The sequence below is a fragment of the Nyctereutes procyonoides genome, unplaced genomic scaffold (genome assembly GCF_905146905.1).
Source record: "Nyctereutes procyonoides isolate TBG_1078 unplaced genomic scaffold, NYPRO_anot_genome, whole genome shotgun sequence".
Lineage (NCBI taxonomy): Eukaryota > Metazoa > Chordata > Mammalia > Carnivora > Canidae > Nyctereutes > Nyctereutes procyonoides.
This window is the reverse complement of record NW_026575046.1, coordinates 35,911,114-35,929,264: the sequence shown is the minus strand read 5'-3', so window position 1 is coordinate 35,929,264 and position 18,151 is coordinate 35,911,114. Positions and strand designations below refer to the sequence as shown.

The 18,151-nt window shown below is 41.8% G+C and overlaps 1 non-coding gene across 1 annotated transcript; it reads right to left on the bottom strand.

The window, feature by feature from the left end:
- Positions 1 to 11,496: 11,496 nt before the first annotated feature.
- On the bottom strand, positions 11,497 to 11,604 carry LOC129510005 (U6 spliceosomal RNA). Its single transcript, XR_008664466.1, has one exon. It is a non-coding gene; the product is annotated as a U6 spliceosomal RNA (small nuclear RNA).
- Positions 11,605 to 18,151: the final 6,547 nt, after the last annotated feature.

Below are 18,151 nucleotides of genomic sequence, written 5' to 3'. Positions count from 1 at the left end.
GTAAACAGGAACAAAGTTTACACTACAGGTGACTTTGGGCACAGAATGCACTAGCCAGCCTGTAAGAGAAAATGACAAAATCTAGATTGGTCTCTCCTGTGCAGGAACAACGGCCCTGTATCTGTATTGAGTGGAGACAGCACACTCTGGGATGCTGGTCAGACACAGTAAGGATGTCTGCAGCACAGAGCCCTGTTTAAAACTGAGTGCCTAGAACATAGATCTGGCTCACATGCAGTTCTGCACTCAGGCCTTAGTGGCCTTGGTCACATCATGCCTTCTCTTCAAGTCATGTTACCTTTCACTTTCAAATGGGGGAGGACAATGGTGCTAAGTCCATTGGATCTGCGAGAAGCTTTATGGAAATTTGCCTGTAATGAAGGAACAGAGAGCTTGGCATTCACTGGGGTTTCTCGGCTTCAGTATGACTGACAAAAATAAAAATTTTAAGTAAGATTTGCTATTTGGAAACCATCAGAATAGTCATCATGGAAAATAATAATTCTTTATTCAATTTCCTTATAACTCTATTACAGTTTTGCCTTATTTTTATTTTCAATCACCTAAATTGGGAGTAGGGGAACCTAAATTCAGATTTATGTATCTTTGAATTATTCAGGTCTTTAAAATCTCAACTGAGCCCTGAGACACACCCAAACATTCACATCCAAATTACAAAACACGGAAACCCATGCCTGTTGATCCAGGCACCTTTGAGCATGACAGTTAGGATAGGTGGAGAGACTCTGTTCTGGCAGCCAGGGGAACCTGTATTTTAATCCTTGCCTTCTACTTACTCCCCACTGATACCTCAGATCTCAGTTTCTCAATGTGGAAAAAGAAAAAAACCTAGATGGTGGAATCGGAATGATTTTCAATATTCACTTTAGTTTTGACTGCCTGTGAATCCCACCTTTTGCCCAAGGTCACCCTCAGCTGGTGGTCACAGAGACAGAACTGGAGGTAATTCCACCTCCTAGTTCAAGGCCTTTTACACAAAGTTGTACCCACACACAAACGCCCCCTTCCTTGTCTCTCCTCCCTCAGCTCCTCATTACTATGCATCTCCTCTCTCATCTCCTGTGCAGCCAATCCACAGCCCCCTCCCCACCTCCTACAGCTCACACAGCAGGTAGTGCAGGAAAAGATAGCAATGGGGAGAGACAGCCAGGCACATTGAAGGGGTTACTTTGCCCGGGGACCCCTTTATCTGAAGTTGTCCTCAAAAGCGGAAATGAGTTGATTTGCATTTTCCCACTGAAGCATGCAGAGTAGCTGAGGAGTGTTTCTCGTTACCAAGTATCGTCTTCTCTGGTTTGCCCTGAGGCCTTCTCTGGGGCTGGAGCAGCTCTGAAAACACCTGTATGCTGCCCATTTAAATACATGCTTCAGACAAATTTTTCGGGGGTTTCAAAAGGGAAAGACTAATGCTTTCCCTCCCCAGCATACATTATCCTTCCTGTGAATGCTGAAGGCAGAAATTAACCTTTTCCACACTGGTTTATTCCTTGTCTGTCTATCCATTCAATGTGTGCATTCATATTCATAGACTAGAGTTAATAGCTTTCTCCTTTACTCATCCATTCATTCACTCAGTTGGTCAGTCTGTCAGTCAGCAAGTATTTACTGAGAATCTGCTGTGTGCAAAAGCATTGTGTTGACTGCATTTAACCCACAGAAAACAACTTTGATAAGGAGCTAGCTCTGAAACTGCTCACAATTTAGCCAAGGTGATAACGTGCTTGGTTGGATGTACCGAAATATAACCAGATGTTACCTGGGGGACTCACTCAGAAACTGGTTCAGACAATATCATGACTTGTTGGAATCCATAGTTTACCCTATGACTTCTGCAAACTTCTGGCCTTCCTTCTCTGCTCTTATATACTTAAGCCTGCAGCTGTGATTGGGCATCATCATCTCATGACTTTGGTAATTTTGTGGAAGAACTGAGATGAGTGGAGAGAGGTGGCATCAGGCACCACATAGTCCTCTGTTATGTTGGTGGCCCTTCACCTCATTCTCCACTGGTTCCCAAAGTCTGGATTCTCCAAGAAATCACCTGCCTCACCATGTACATTCCTGTGTGAAGTATAAGTCCATCCTGCTCCTCTCATAGCTAGCACATCCCACAGACCAGTATTCCTTCTCTGGTATCCTGGGAATTTTGGGGATAAAGTTTTCCCCATCCTTTTGTTCAAATAACTACAATACAGGATGTCTGGGTGGCTCAGCGGTTGAGCGTCTGCTTTTGGCTCAGGGCATGATTCTGGTCCTGGGACCGAGTCCCACATGGGGTTCCCTGCATGGAGCTTGCTTCTGCCTCTGCCTGTGTCTCTGCCTCTGTGTGTGTGTGTATCTCTCATGAATAAATAAAATCTTAAAAAAAAAAAAACTACAAGTGGGAAAGTGGTGGGACTCATAAGAGTATGTATATTAATGGCACCAGGCAGGCAATTAATAAATATATTGAATGAACATATTTGTTTAAGAAGAGGGTTGGAAAAGGACTATGGGTATTAAGAGGAGGGAAAGATGGGTATCATAAAGAATTCAAAAGAAGGTTTTTCTGCAAAAACATGTAGTGGCACATAAGCAGGCAATATTTCCTGTTACCTAATCCATTCTGACCCTAATCTACACACGTTTCTTCTCCTCTTTTCTTCTTTTGGCCATCTACCCAGCTCTTCATGAAATACTAGTAGATTAAAGGACCTTAAATGTCTGAACAGAGAACTGAGGAGTCAAAAAATCCTTAAAGAGTCCAAGAAAGAAGAAATTGTGGAGCTCATTTACCCCAATTCATTTGATTCATAAAGGAGTAAGCAGACCTTCCCAAGGCGTGTGGCATATTAGTGGACCATAATGCACTCAACCCACTTTCTTCTGTGGCAGAGACATCCAGACCTCTGAAGTGTTTTATTTGGCTGGTAGAGTGTTTTTCCCCCTTAATTTGAAGAGTGATGAGCATTTTTAAGCCATGAAACTTCACATAATAATCCAGAAAAAATCAACGGTCTGCCAAACCTGGGCTCACATTCCTGCCCAACAGCAATAGCTAGGGTTTGGTGGCACAGTCTCCTGTTTGCACAGTCCCCTTCACTCCCAGTTGTCTAACACTCAGCTGGGTTCTCTCATCTCCATCACAGTCATAGGCCCTGTGTCTTTAAACTGGGAAACTGCCCTGGCCAAGAGTAAACCACTTAGCATGACTAGCCTCGAGCAACACTAGAAGTGATGTGATTCTAGAAGAACACTTAAATTTCAGTAATTTCTTTCACCTTTCCCCCCAACCAAAAACTAATAATAATAATAAGTTGCAGGCAAACAAGCAAACAAAAAACCTTTTCCCATTGTCTGGTACTGCCTGGAATTGCACTGTAGCTTGGGTTAAGTATTGTGGTCCTCTAACATCTTGGATTTGGAATAAAACTGATGAGGTGAAAAGTGGTCCCTACCACACACCATCATCTACTTTAATATTTTGCCTGAGGGTAATTCTTGCCTAAGAATGCTCAGACCCTCAATGTGTACATATACACGCACAAAATACAGTGCAACATACAGTCCCTTCTCTTGTTTTCTTTCTCACTTTCCAAATCAGCCACATACTCAACCTTGTTGAAATCTGATTCAATCGAAAAAAAATTTTCCTCTTAAAAAAGGAGAAAATACAATAATTTTCATAAAATGAAAACACAGAGCAAATACACTTTTTTGAAGAGGAAAATGTGGTGGTTTCCTCTAGAGGGTCAGAGAGAGTATGAACCAAAGGAAGAGATTTCAAGAGTACAGGATAGTGCATTTTGCTTATGTGAATGTGTGGACTTTGAGAGGCAGAAGGCATATGAACACAAGACAGAAAGAAAGAGAAAAAAAATGTGATTTTAACAGTGAGTACTTTATTGTGATACCAAGTTAACACTTGGGTAAGTACCAAAATGCTATGCCCAGAATTTCAACAAGTCTTCTTCCCTTCTCTTTCCCATTGTGAGTTCCAGGAAATGGAGAGAAAATGTAATAAAGCATATTTCTTTTTAAGTGGCATGTAGCTGGCCTCTATGCGGATTCTGTTTTCTGGCATCATTTTAATTAGGAAAGGCGAGAAAGAGTTTCCAGTGTTCCCCCCACCGTCCTTCTCTGCGTCTAAGTGAGGGTTTCACAGAGAACTGGCAACCAACACAATTTTGACAGAGTGAACTTCTTTCTCTCATAAGCATTCCTCCAATCCCCAGATAATAACCCTCATTCCTCCCACATTAACTAACACACACAACTTTCTTCCTCCCACCCTCCCCCAGCCCACACTTCTCTCCAAAACGTATAACATAATTGTGAAGGCTAATTATCAAATAATGCTTAAGCCTTTGGGAGCAAGATAGAGGGTTCTAGAAATGTTTTAAAAAGTCCCCAGGCTGCAATAGAAACGTGATTAACTGAAACAAAAATGCCTGGTGAAAAGTTTCAAAACTAAAATCAGTTAAAAAAATTCTTCATATACCTGTATTACACATATATATGTGTAATATTATAATATATAATGTATATTGCATCATATACCATATGTGTGTATATGTATATATGTGTGTGTACAGACATACAGATATGATGTATCAGCTTTTAATGGGTCACAGAGATTCTATGATATTCTAGGGCAAGTCCCTTAAAGAAGGAAACAATTTGGGATGCCTGGGTGGCTCAGTGGTTGAGCGTCTGCCTTTGGCTCAAGGCATGATCCTGGGGTCCCAGGATGGAGTCCCACACTGAGCTCCCTGCATGGAGCCTGCTTCTCTCTCTGCCTATCTCTCTGCCTCTCTCTCTGTATCTCTCATGAATAAATTAAAAATCTTAAGAAAAAAAAGAGGGAAATAATTTGATGTTGATCTACCCTTTCCTTGATACTGGGATATCCACCCAGTGGGTAGGTATATAGATTTCTGTGCACTCCCTCCGTCCCCTGAGAAAGGACTTCTCAGCTGGCTCTGGATGAAGGGAGAAGTCTGCCTCTAGTAAGAGGAAAGGAAAGAGCAATTCTGGGCAATATAATTCTCTTCCTGACCCCAACATGAGCAGATACAGCCTGACAGATGTAGTCTTTATCATGGAGTAAAACAGGCTCACAGCAATGTGCCACACACATGAATGTCACATTTTATGAATTGCCGTATTGCCACACTACATGCTGCAGTAAGCAGAGCTGGGTGGACCAGGCACCTGAGAGATAACAACTGGGCCTCCTGCCTCCCATAACCCCTCCACTCCAGGCACAGGCAATGGTTTTCTGTCTGCATCCTCAAAGAGGAAGAAACAGTGGGTGGATGCAACTGTGTAGGGGCCAAGTCCTCAGCTGTGATGTGTGAAGAGGTTAAAAATAGCACCCCAGCTGGTCCAATTTCAACTGTCCTGGGACCCTGAGCAGTTACAGAGCAGAAGGGGTTGGGGGTAGAAGGAGAGGAAGGATTCAGAGAAAGCGTGCATAATAACTATGCATGGCCTATCATGCAAAAAGGTGCAGGACAGAAAAAAAGGCTCCTCCTTTAGTAGAAATCAGGCCTAGAATGCTATCATAACTCTGTGCCTGCTAAGACCTGTGACAGGAAGGAGAGTCCATCCATGAATCCTGCGTCAGGAAAACAAGGAAGGTTCACTCTAAGTCTCAATCCACAGATGAAGATTCCATGGGAATCAGCTCCTGACTCAACACTGTTAGAGTAGATGGCATCCATGATTTCCTGGGACTCACTTTCTAATCTAAGAGCAAGTACTACTTGCCCTCTTTACCTCATACCCTACTGAAACTTCCTGCCCCACTCATGGGACTCAGGCATGATCGGGGATTCTGAGCAAGAGAAAATCAGAATCTATTGAGGATCCTCTCCCCCCAGATTATTGGGCTAACCCTGAGTCAGTTGTAGTGGAGGCTAATGACACCTTTTAATTCGCACTCTGCTGTGATGTGATGTCATGTTATCCAAGTAAGATACAATTACTACCAGGGTATAATGCACTATTTCAGAGGCCTTATAGCCATGGAAGAATCATGGCCCATCTTCCCAGACCAATTTTTCTTTTGTTGCAGGAAATTAGGCTACAGAGATTATTCTTCTTATTAGGAAGCAAGCAGGGCAGCCCCGGTGGCACAGCGGTTTAGCGCCGCCTGCAGCCCAGGGCGTTCCTGGAGACCCTGGATCGAGTACCACGTCAGGCTCTCTGCGTGGAGCCTGCTTCTTCCTCTGCCTGTATCTCTGCCTCTCTCTCTGTGTGTCTCTATGAATAAATAAATAAAATCTTCAAAAAAAAAAAAAAAAGGAAGCAAGCATACTTGTAGAGTACCCCACAAAATTCAAACACCTTTAAAGTAAAACGTTAGTCTTCAAAGAAAATGCAGGCTTCTAGGAGATGGTTTTGAGCTTCAAATCTATCATCAACATGGAAATGAGTTTACTTCCCTTTGTTATTAGGGATTCTTTGGTGGAAAAAGATTATGCATGTGCTAGGCTAAATAGTGGCTGCCCAAAGATACCCATGTCCAAATCCCCCAAACCTATGAATCTTACCTTATATGGCAAAAGTGACTTTGCAGATGTGATTAAGTGAAAGATTTTGAGATAGGGAAAATATCCTGGATTATCTAGGTGGACCTGTATGTAATCATGAGTATCCTTACAAGAAGAATGCAAAGGAAGTTTTGGTTGCAGAGAGAAAGTGATATAGTGATGTGATGAGGCAGAGACTGGAGTGATATAGTTTGATGATGGAAAGAAAGGGCCACTGGCAAAGAAATACTGAGGGCCACCTGAAGCTGAAAAGAGCAGGGGAGCAAATTCCACAACCAGAGCCACAGAAGGAACCCTGCCAATACTTGATTTTAATGCACTTTGGACTTCTGCCCTCCAGAACTATAAGATAATAAATCTGTATTGTTTAAGCCACTGAATTTGTAATTCAGAAGCAAAAGTCCAGATCATGTGGATCAGCAACTTCACACTAGAATAAGGAGTGATTATTCTTTGAACCACATAGAACACAGAATGTTGGAGATGATTATTTTATCCCTTCTCCATTAAAAATTATCCTATTAAGCCATAAACCATTTTTGCTTAGACTGGCTTCCATGCATTTGCTCATATTATTCCCCCTGATGGGAGAGCCATTCTCATCATTGCTATTTTAGGTTCTACAGTGAAACAAATAAATGAAATCTTCTTAAATTTATATGCTTGTTGGAAGTGAGGTTTTCTGTACCTAATAGGCTTTAGTAATTGGCAAAAGCAAAGAAAGGATTTCTAATTCCATAAAGGTCAGAGGTTCTCACCTCCAGTACCAATCACAGATTTTTAAACTGTATGATCTGAGTAACAATGAAAGTCTCAGGACACCAAACTGTCTTTTCTATCGGCCTACACACTGTTCGTTGGGAATTACAGGTTAGTTTCTCCAGTGCCCCCCAATACAAAGAATATAAAAGGCCATTGTCAGTCATTATCCCCAAATCATAAATTGGTTTAGAAATAGGCATACTTGCCTAGAGCTTTTATGAATTATGATGAAATCCAAACAATTAAAATTTACATTAAAAAAGTTAACCGGAAGATAGGCAAAGAGGATCCAATATACAACTATTAGGGGACTCTGAAGAAGTAACCAAGGGAACAGAAGAATCTCAAGAGAACAAAGAAAATACCAAAAACTATAATTCTATAAAAATTTCCTAATATAAAAAATGATTTGAATTATATGTTCAAAAAACAAACCATGTACCTGAGAATATCGACCCAGAATGACCAAAACCAAGACATATTCCAGAAAAAAATATTGTATTTTAAAGAAAAAGGGAAAAAATAGATATCTAGGCAAAAAGGAGCATATAACTTACAAGGAAATCAAATTAAATTATCCTCAGAATTTTTTTTTGACAGCAAAGCTTTTTGCCAGAAGAAATTAGAGTAATGTATTTAAGATATTCAAAGAGAGAAGATGTGAACTAAGGATTTTTTCTATCCAGGAATTCACAAACTGCTAATAACATGTAAAGACTCAGAGAATATTATTCCCATAAGCCCTTTCTAAGGAGTCTACTAAAGAACAAGTTTCAGACAGGTATTGCTGGTGAATATTAGATATATAGTTACTTGTAGATAAAAGAATAAATGAGGGTTAAAAGGTAGAGATTCTAGTATATGATTCAAAGTGTAAATATACCAAAACTATAAAAAATGGGGAGATGATCAGCATATGCAAAAAAAAATTTATATGCTTTCAGTAACAATAATGTTAGTCATAGTATGAGTACTACTATCTGAGAATGTTGTATATGTAAAGTACATAAAAAGAAATGCTAATTATGGGATATTCTAATCCTACCATCCCACATGCCTTAAAGGATTTTCTGGTGAAAGAAAGGAACTACTTCACCAATAGAAGATGTTAAGTAAACACTCTATAGATATGAATGTGAATTATAAAAATCAGTATGAACTCATGAGGTATTTATTTATTCTGGTTCTTTCCATTAAAAGAACTTAAAAACAAAAGTCAATCCAATAGCATTCAGATTTGATCTTCAAATGACATATCCCATTGAACTAAACTAGGATTTCTTGGAGAAATGGCTAATTCCAGCTCTGAGGCAGGAAATGTTTATGATGAGTTTGGTACATCTTGACGTGCAGTTAGAAGGAAGCTGTCAAAAACTACTAGGGTCATGTCAGAAGAACTCAGGAAGCACCTTGAAGAGTTTTCCACTGGCCAAAGATTTGAGTTTTATTATAGATTGAAACTCATCAAATATAAAAATAAATAAATTCAAGAGCTTATGGTATATATTTTTAAAATAATAATTGGTCACTTTCTGAGGAAACAGTGATCCGATTGTCATCTTGAAAACTGGGTAAAAAAGGAAATAATCAAATCTTATCCTACCTATCCTACATGAATTGTAGTAGTGAGTAACAAAATAGTAGATGAGGGGTGTCTCTTTATAAAATTATCCTAGGTGATAATTAAAAGGAAGTATAGAATTAAAATACTATTATTTTTTAGCTCCTCGTGAATTAATGGATGTAGCCACTGCGCATCTGCTTCAACTAACATTAAAAAAAACATAAACCAGACACAGGACACAATGCCAACTTAATCTTGTTAAAGGGATCAGACCTGTGTCAGGTCAAGCCTCTAGATTCAGCTCCTGATTTGCAGGAAATACAGAAAATAGAGGAACACATTGAACTGTACCATGACTGAGCAGTCAGCAAATCTGACTGTAGGAAACTTGACAGGCCAACTGACCCAAATTGGTCACCAGATAAACTATAAAGAAAAGAAAGAGGTGAAGGGAGGAAACCATTGATTAAAAGACACCTAAAAGGCATATCAAGTTAAAAAAACATATGGGCAAAACTAAACTATAGGGCTTAGGGATGCACAGTTGAATGACAAAACCATAAATAAATGCAAAGAAGTGACTATTTTATAATAGCCACAATGGTGATTACTTCAAGAAGTAGAAAGGGGTTGTATTAGGATGAGGCATGTGGAAGGGTTATAGGGGTGGCTGGCAATTCTATTTCTTGATTTTGGTAGTAGTTATAAGGGTGTTCACTGTATAATAATTCACTAAGCCACACATTTGTTTGGTTTCGTTTTCTGTGTCTGTGTTTAATTTTACAATAAAAATATTTTTTTAAAGAAAGGAATTAACTGTAGTGATTATTTGTAGTCTTTCTCTCTGGGTTAACTATTTGATCATGATGAATTAAGAACCTCTCCCCAAAGCAAGGCCTCTTTAGATTTCTGAAGGAATGAGGACATTATAACTAGGGTCCAGCTATGATCATTGAATTAAGCACTTAGGAGAGCTCATTAAACTCGTGTTGCATGAAATCAGTGAATCAGTGAGTCAAGAGATAATGCAAACACTCCATACTCAAAGTCAATCTGCAGACTTCTACTAGATACCTCCCCCTGGCTAGAAAAATGTTTTGGAGCTCTTTATTACCTGTAGGAAATGCTTATGCTCCCCAGCTTCACATTCCAGCCTCTTTTCCAGAAACCTGTCTCAATCAACCTTTCCAATCTTACCACATTTACTTTCTCAAATGCTTGCTCTACTCCAGCCAAATAGGTCTACTTTTAGAATTCTATCGCCTAGCTTTTCTCATTTTCCCTGTCCCCATGCCTTCTTTTGTAGCTTTCCTCTTTCTTTCTACTCACATAAACTCTACTCATCCTTCAAGATCTGGCTCTATTCTCATCTTCCATATCTTTTATCTTCTATAAAGTCAGTCCTTATATTCTGCTCTGTTGTGCTTCTTCTTTTTTTTTTGAACCTCAAAAAATGTCTATTATCACTCTTAGACACTTAGCTCTTGCTTGCACTGATATTGTGAGAGAACTTTTTATCTTTTTTGCTTGTTTTGGGCCCGCAAATATACTCTATATTTCTTAGGTTTGGAACTGTGACTCACACTTTTTAAAAATTAGTCAACAAAGCCTCCCACCACATTTTGTGCATCTCCAATCAGTATATGCCAATTGACTAGTAAGGTGGGTAGGTAGACGGATGGATAGATAGAAGAACAGATCAAGTTATCATACATTTGAGAACATTCAGTGGGTACTGACAGACATAAGACATATAAGTTATATATTCAATAGGGATAGAAGTATAAGGGTCTATTCGACTGCAAGGAGTCTCTGGACAACCACAGGCAGTTACAGATGTTGAGTACTTGGAAACTGAGATGCTAAAATGAAAAAAGAGGACACTGAGAGTAAAGAAGCTACTAATAAAAATTCTTTCACTCACAGCTTTGTCCATCTAGCCCTATCTGTGGCAGGTCATACACTTAAGTACTGAAACTATAAGCAAAACTTTCAAGAGTTCCACTCTATATACTTTTCTAAAAAGTCTACAAGATCACTTATGGCAAGTTTGGGGGTGAACAGGACTATGGATTGGATTGAGTAAGAGCTCTTTTTGGCCTATAATCTAGTTATAAATGATTACCATGAAAAATTAGAGGCCTCATCCTTCAGTTATGAAGGTGACTTCTGGATAAAGAAGAAAGATAAAGTCCCTGAAATGTGTCAGCTATCCCAGAGAGCTCTGAGCTGTGAAAGAAATCCTTTTCCTCGTCAGAACACTACTACGTAGTCAAGTGGCATAGTACCTGGGGCCTGCTCCTTCTGGTTTCCTCCCTGTAGCTAACCACAGATCTGCCCTCTTTTTGAAGGAATGGCTCCAGGGAGAAATCTTCAAGGACCAGACAGATTGGAAGGGATAAATGAATTGGAGTCTGTGAGGTAAGACGTAAGCAAATATAAATAAACAGAATTAGAGGTGGAAAGAATGGAAACCTCCAGAGCCAACAAACTTCGTTCCCCTTGTGCTTAGGCATTTTCCTTTCAAGAAAGCCAAGAAAAGAGAAAGGTTCTAACATGGATTGGATGCCTCCTGTGTAATGAGAGCTGTTCTAGCTGCTTTCAAACATGCAATTTTATTTAATCTTCCCCCCTTAACTTGCATGTCATCCTTGCATGGGGTCCATGCTAATTTCCTCTGTATCATTCCAATTTTAGTATATGTGCTGCCAAAGTGGGCACTCCCACAACATGCAAGGAAAGGGATACCTTTCATGTTTTACTGAAGATGCAAACCAAGATTCAAAGAGATCAAGAGACTTGGCCAAGGCCACACATTTAAAAACTATAAAAACCAGGATTCAAACGTGTGCTTATTTTTCTCCAAACCCTGCCCACTACACCCCTATTGAAAACAGAATTATAGCATGTTTTCATTGAAAGATGATTTCACCATCTTCTCCATTTCACAGATGAAGAAACTATGGCCAAGAAGAAGATGCAATTTGCCCATGTCACATACATGGTCAACTTGTAATAGGGTCTCAGCTGTAGTGCAGGCCCTCTGATTTCCAAATAGGAGCTCTCATTATTTGTATCCTCCAAGGTCCTACAAGAATGGCACACTCAAAGGGGGGCATTAGGAAAGAGCTTAACAAAGGGACTGTTAAATGCAAAGGCACATTTAACAGAAGCCAACAAAGCTGGTGAAGCAATCCAAGCGTAGTGGTGATAAGGGGACCGTGAACACCCCTGTGCCTGAAGGGACAAAGCCAGGACCCTAAACTCACTCTGACCTTTGGTTGGTAGAGAAAGGCACTGCCAGCCTTCAGCCTGGCAGGGAGGGAATCTAGGCCACAAGCCTCTGCCCTCTCTCTTCTAGCCTACTTGTGTCCTACTGGGGCCTTCCATAAGCTGTCCTCTACAGAAAATCAGAAGGTGAGGGGTTTCCAAAATGCAGTTTCCAAGGCTCAGAGCAAGATAGAAAAGGGAGAAAAACGGACCGGGAGAGGGAAATGGAGACTTCTGACTATACTACTAAATAGGAATGCTTCTCTGAACCTGAAGAGTCCTGCATCAGCAGGTCAAAGACAGCAAAAGCAATAATCATTTTCCCATGCTAGGCAATGTAGGGCTTGGCATGGTAGGATAAAGGGCAGCTCCCAGCACAGAGCTGGATTTCTCACTACCCGCTGCAGGAGTATTCTCCTAGTCCAGTCAACTTGTCTCTGATAAAAGGGGACAGAAGCCCTATTCTAATCACCTCAGGATCAAAGGCATTGCTTTGGGACTCTTCTGCTTTGGTACAAAGGTCACTAGTAGTGACGGAGCAGGGAGTTGCTGGTGTTTCAGATGAGCTTTTGTGGGTATTTGAGAATTAAAAACAGGAGCAGGGGGTGGGGGAACTACATGTGTACAAGAACATATTTACTATTTACCAGTTCTTGGAAATCAATGCCACTTTTCAAATAAAGACAGTCCCTAAGTGAAGGCAGCTTTGGCATCCCAGTAAGGCACGTTCCTCCTATCGAAGCCCTTAGCACAGACATCCTTGCTTTGGCCCTACATGTTTCCCCCAGCGCGGGTACACCCATCACACCTCTCTACCCCAGTCCTTCATCTCTGCCTCAAGTTTCAACTTCCACTTTCACTGAGCCCCCATCCTCTCTCTGATTTGGTCATATTTCCTATTTAGTTTAAATCAACAGTCTGATTTTATCAACAATAATGCTTTATGGAGGTTTATTTCTTCAAACAGACTGTGCTCCTCTTTGCTATAAAGTTAATTTTATGTTCTTTGTTCACTTTCCTAATCTGCAAATTACATCCTCCTGTTCCTTGATTACTTACTATTGGAAAAACAGCCCCTTTTTGCTTCCAGTTTGAATATTCTCTGCCTTATCTTGATGACCCTAATCTTTCTCCCCTGACTGGCCTCTCAAGGCAGCCTTAACAGGCAGGGTGCAGCGTGTCCCCCAGCACAGACCCCAGCCTGAGAGGGCCAGGGCTGCATGCCTTGCTCCTCCACTGGCCTTTTTTTTTGTCCCCCGATCATTTTTTCTCAAACAAAGTGTGGGAAGAGGCTCAGTTGCAGCAGGAAGGATTAGAAATTCTGGGATCCACTCCATGCTCTCAGAAAGTCCTAGTGGGAAGACTGAGAACTTCCGACACTGAGAGAAACAAGGACAAACGCTTTGGAGGCTGACACTCGGCTGATACCGCATGAAAAATGACCTGACTCTTTTGTTGGAAGCGCCTGGAGGGGGAGGGGCTGCAAAAAGAAGAGAGATCACTGGGAATGGTGAAGGGAAAAATAGAATCAGTTCTTACATGATCAGGATTTTTAAAGAGGATGGGGAAGAAATGACCCTGCTGTCAGAAATGTCAAAGAGAATTAAGCATGTTCCACATAAAGGGTAGGGAGGAAGGGAAATGAGGAAGGAGGTAGCAACTGACAAAAAATAAAAAAGAGTTAGAAGGGATCTTAGCAAACCTCATGCTTTACAGAGAACACCGGGGTCCCAAGATCAGACCCCAAGTTCCAATGATAGCCTTAGAGTCATAATATTGATGGTAATAATTAAAAATGATATTTGTTTATTGACCAAATTTTATTTGCCAAATCGCTTATTTACCAAACCAATCCACCATTTTACTGTTGCTTAGCCTACGCCATGTTCATTTCCATTTCTGGGCCTCTATGTTCTCAGCAACAGCAAAAGCCGGTGTTTCTTGCAGGTGGTGCGCCAGACACTGTTTAAATGCTTTACAAGTCTTATAACACATGATCCTCCAAAAACAATTCTGGGAGGTAAGCAGAGTTATCATCTCTATTTCACAAATGGGGAAACTGAGACACACAGAGGTTGAAAACCTAGTAAGGGTCACAGGTAGGAAGATAGAGCTGGGACTCAACCATCTGTCTGTCTTCTGAGCCCACATTCAAAAAATATTTATGGAATGAATATGTAATTCTTAAATCATTATATTATTCACACAACCTCACTCCTGCTTTAGTTCCAATGCTCTAATTTTCTGGGGACATTGCATTCTGACTAAAACCCTTCCAGGCTTCCCAATTTGGGAGCAGAGTCTTCTTCTGATACCCTAGGCCAGGCCAGAAGTGGGGGTAACTCTATAAAGGGTTACATAGTAAATATTTTGGGCTTTGCAGACTGCATATGGTCTTTGTCACATGTCCTTCTTTGTTTTCATTTTTGTTTTTTACAATCTTTTAAAAACATAAAAAATCATTCTTAGCTTGAGAGCTCCCTCTGACCTTGTTCTAGGCCCACAAACCTCGGAGTCATATTTAAAATGTCCCTTTCCCACCTCCTGTTCATCATAAAGATCTTTAGTTTGGGGCTGCTTCTTAAAATTTACATTTACATTTTTTTCAGCTCCCCCAATCCCTAGTCCAGTTTCTTACTATCTCAGGCATGCTTTGGTCACTAAAATGGCCTCCACTACTCTTCAAAGCAGCACACATGTCGCTGCTAGATCTATCTTCACAGACCCTCGCTAAAATACCTTCAAAGCTAAGCCCCTTATTCTGCATTCAAGGACTGATACCCCAAAACATACACACACACACACACACACACGCAGGGTTTTCTGATCTTGAATAATAATACAAAGAACAGCTAGCATTTAGTGAACATTATTATGAGCTAGCCACTCTGCTAGCTGCATGGATCATCTCCTTTAGGTGCCATCAGAGCCCTATGAGATCACTATGACCATGAGCCCAATTGTACAGATGAGTAGCTGAGGTTCCTAGTTTACACAATAAAATGGTAAAAACTAGAAACCAAATTATGGCTGCCAGACTGCCAAGGCCTTCCCTTAACATCCATCCAGCATTGTCTTCAACACGTCCTCCCCCTGGCCTCCCACAGCCAGTCCCACCAAGAAACATCCTCAAAGGAACCATTGATTCTGGAGATGGCAAGCAGGTCACCTGCATGATACACACCTCAACTCTTAGCCCCCAAAGGGAAGCAATTGCCCCGGAAGAGTAGCTGGTGCCTCTGAACTTAGAGCACCATAAATCGAGCAGGAATGTCCCTCGGTACAGACAGCAGGTTCCATCTGATGTCCCCCATAGCAAGCTGCCAGCCACCAAGTGGGCAGCTCAGAGCAGCTGCATTTCAAAGCAGCAGACCAGGGCAAGCAACCTGTGTATGGACCAACCACTCCGCAATTTGCTTAAAAGCCACACTGTGTTTCCTGGACAATGGCCACAGGCCAAAACACACACATTCCCGGTTTTATGACTATAAGGTAAGCATTCTTTTAATGGTTCCTTCCCTGTTCCCTCACTCTCACTTGTGCTGGGTTTCGCTTCTCCCACGTCCTGGCTGCTCTGCTCTCTGCCTCCCTTGCTTCCACCCTCCTGCTTCAAAGCTTCCTGGCCACTGTCTCCTGCCTTGCTTTTCTGCAATGTCCGCATGGCAGCGGTCTTCCCCTCCTTTCAGGCCCTTGGTCAGGTTCTCTCTAATGACTAGACTTCCTCTCCCTCTGTTTTCCTGTTTGCCTGGCACAGCCTGCTTCCCCTGCCTGTGCAGTTTCCCGGCTTTAGCACAGACTTGAAAGCTCCACTGCAGCTGCCTTGTCTTCCCCTTTCCCCCACCCCCTGGTCCACCCTTTCTCCTGCACCACAGCTCCTCTATATGGCCCTGCCCTTTCTCTCTGGACACCTGGTCCCTCATGTCCCTCTTGCCTTTCCCCACCCCCTTCACCCTTCACCTCTGGTCTTTGTTCCCTTGTCTCCTGTCTTTTCTCAGCCCTCCCCTCCCTCCTCTTGTGTCCCCTCCTGGTTTCCATCCCCCCCTTATCTTTGTTTTCCTTCCTTCTGGCTGCTGATAGAATGGGAGTAGTTGCAGGCTGCAGCCCTGATTTCACATGCCGACCCGGATGAAGCCAGCCTGTCAGTCTAACGCGCTAACATTGCCCGTGGAAAGGGAGTCTCGGTCCTCACATGCAGTTTGCCCCCACAGATTGGAGCCAAGTGAGAAGGCTTCCAAGTAAAGAAAGCCACCAGGAATCTGAAGGGTCCAGCTTGGTGAACAGAATGGAGAAAGCATTGTCTTTTTCCAACCAATCTCATTCAAGTCAAGGTCAAAGACCAGAGCTGGGACATGTCATTTTTAAGTTGCGGCCTTGAGGCAGAAGCTCAGTGACACCATCCCAGCCCTCCTCACAATGCCACACACACACACACACACACACACACACACACACACTTCTTACTTTTGTTGGGAGCAAAAGGCCCTGTGACTTTTCAGATAGAGTGTGTGAAACACACACACTGCAATAAGAACTATAAAGGAAACTAGAACCACCACAAAAAGAGATGTTGCTGTCGGGAAAGGGTTGTGTTCCAGCCCCTCTACATCTTGTCCATCAGGTCTTTTCAACTTGGGTTGTTCCTGTTTCCTGGACTGAGCCCCCGCGGAGCAGAGCCGGTGTCTTTCCTTAGAGGACAGCGCCATCTAGCAGGTGAAATGCCAAACCCTTAGCTAGGAGCTGAGAAAAAAACTAACCTCCCAACCCCAGGCTCCCAGGCTCCCAGCTTCTCTTTCTGTCAGCCAGTCAAATCCCAAATGGTCTGGAATAACAAGTTAACCCTTCACTTCATTGGAGATTTGAGTCCATTTCCAACCATCCCTACTTCTCCAGTGCCTAACTTAGTTTCTGGTTTTGGTCTTTGTTCCTAGAAAAGGCAAGGAAGTTCTAGGTGAACCAACAAGCTCTCCCTGATGTTAGGGAACTCTGGGTGATTCCCCCTTAACAAACACAATAGAATGTTTTAAAGATACATCTGCAGAACTGCTCGGGCCACCTCTGGAATCCTGTGGCAATATTTGCTATTCTTTCCTTTTTTTCCAGTTGTTTCTTCCTCCTTCCTTCCTTTCACTTGTATTGAGTACATGCTGTATACCTGCCATCTTGCTAAATTAATTAAGAAACAGCTCCTCACTCAAGCATCCCCCAGTCCAATGGACTCAGATGCTAGACTCTCAGACTTTCAGAATGTCTGACTTGGGATGGGATCTTTGCAATTCTAGCTATGCTAAGAGTCTAGGGAATAGAGGTGAGAAAACAGGCCTAAGACATCCTCCCTCCCCCAACACTTCTACCTCTATCAGAACAGCTTCACTTTTATTTAGATTTTACCTACTAAATGTCTGCCTAAATTCTTTTGAATAAAGAATTTTGATGCTTGTGAGGGAGTTTGAAAACATCTGCTTCAATCTAAATCTCCCTCCACAGATGAGGAGATGAGATTCAGAGGAGCTCAAGGCTTACCCTAGCCCATAGAATTAGGGGAATAGTTATTCACATTCTACTTTTCTAGCTCTTTGACAATGAAACCCCAAACTCAGCAGGTCTTCAAAGCCAGGCTTCTACAATGCGAATGAGGGCAAAGTAAATTGCTCTAATTATCTTGTATTTTTGTTTGCTTCTTTCATGCCCAGATTCCATGTAGGCAAGGATGGTATATGAGTCTGCTAGGGCTGTCATAACCATATACCCTTAGTGGGTGACTTTAACAATAGATTCATTTCTTATAGTTCTGGAGACTAAAAGTCCAAGATGAAGGTGTTAGCAAGTCAACTTTCTTCTGAAAGCCATGAGGGAGGGATCTGTTTTAGATCTCTCTCCTTGGCTTGCAGATGACCATCTTCTCCTGTGTCTTCACATCATCTTCTGTACATTGCTCCTCTGTACATTGTTCTTTCCAAGTTTCCTCTTTTTATAAAGACCCCAGCCATATTGAATTAGG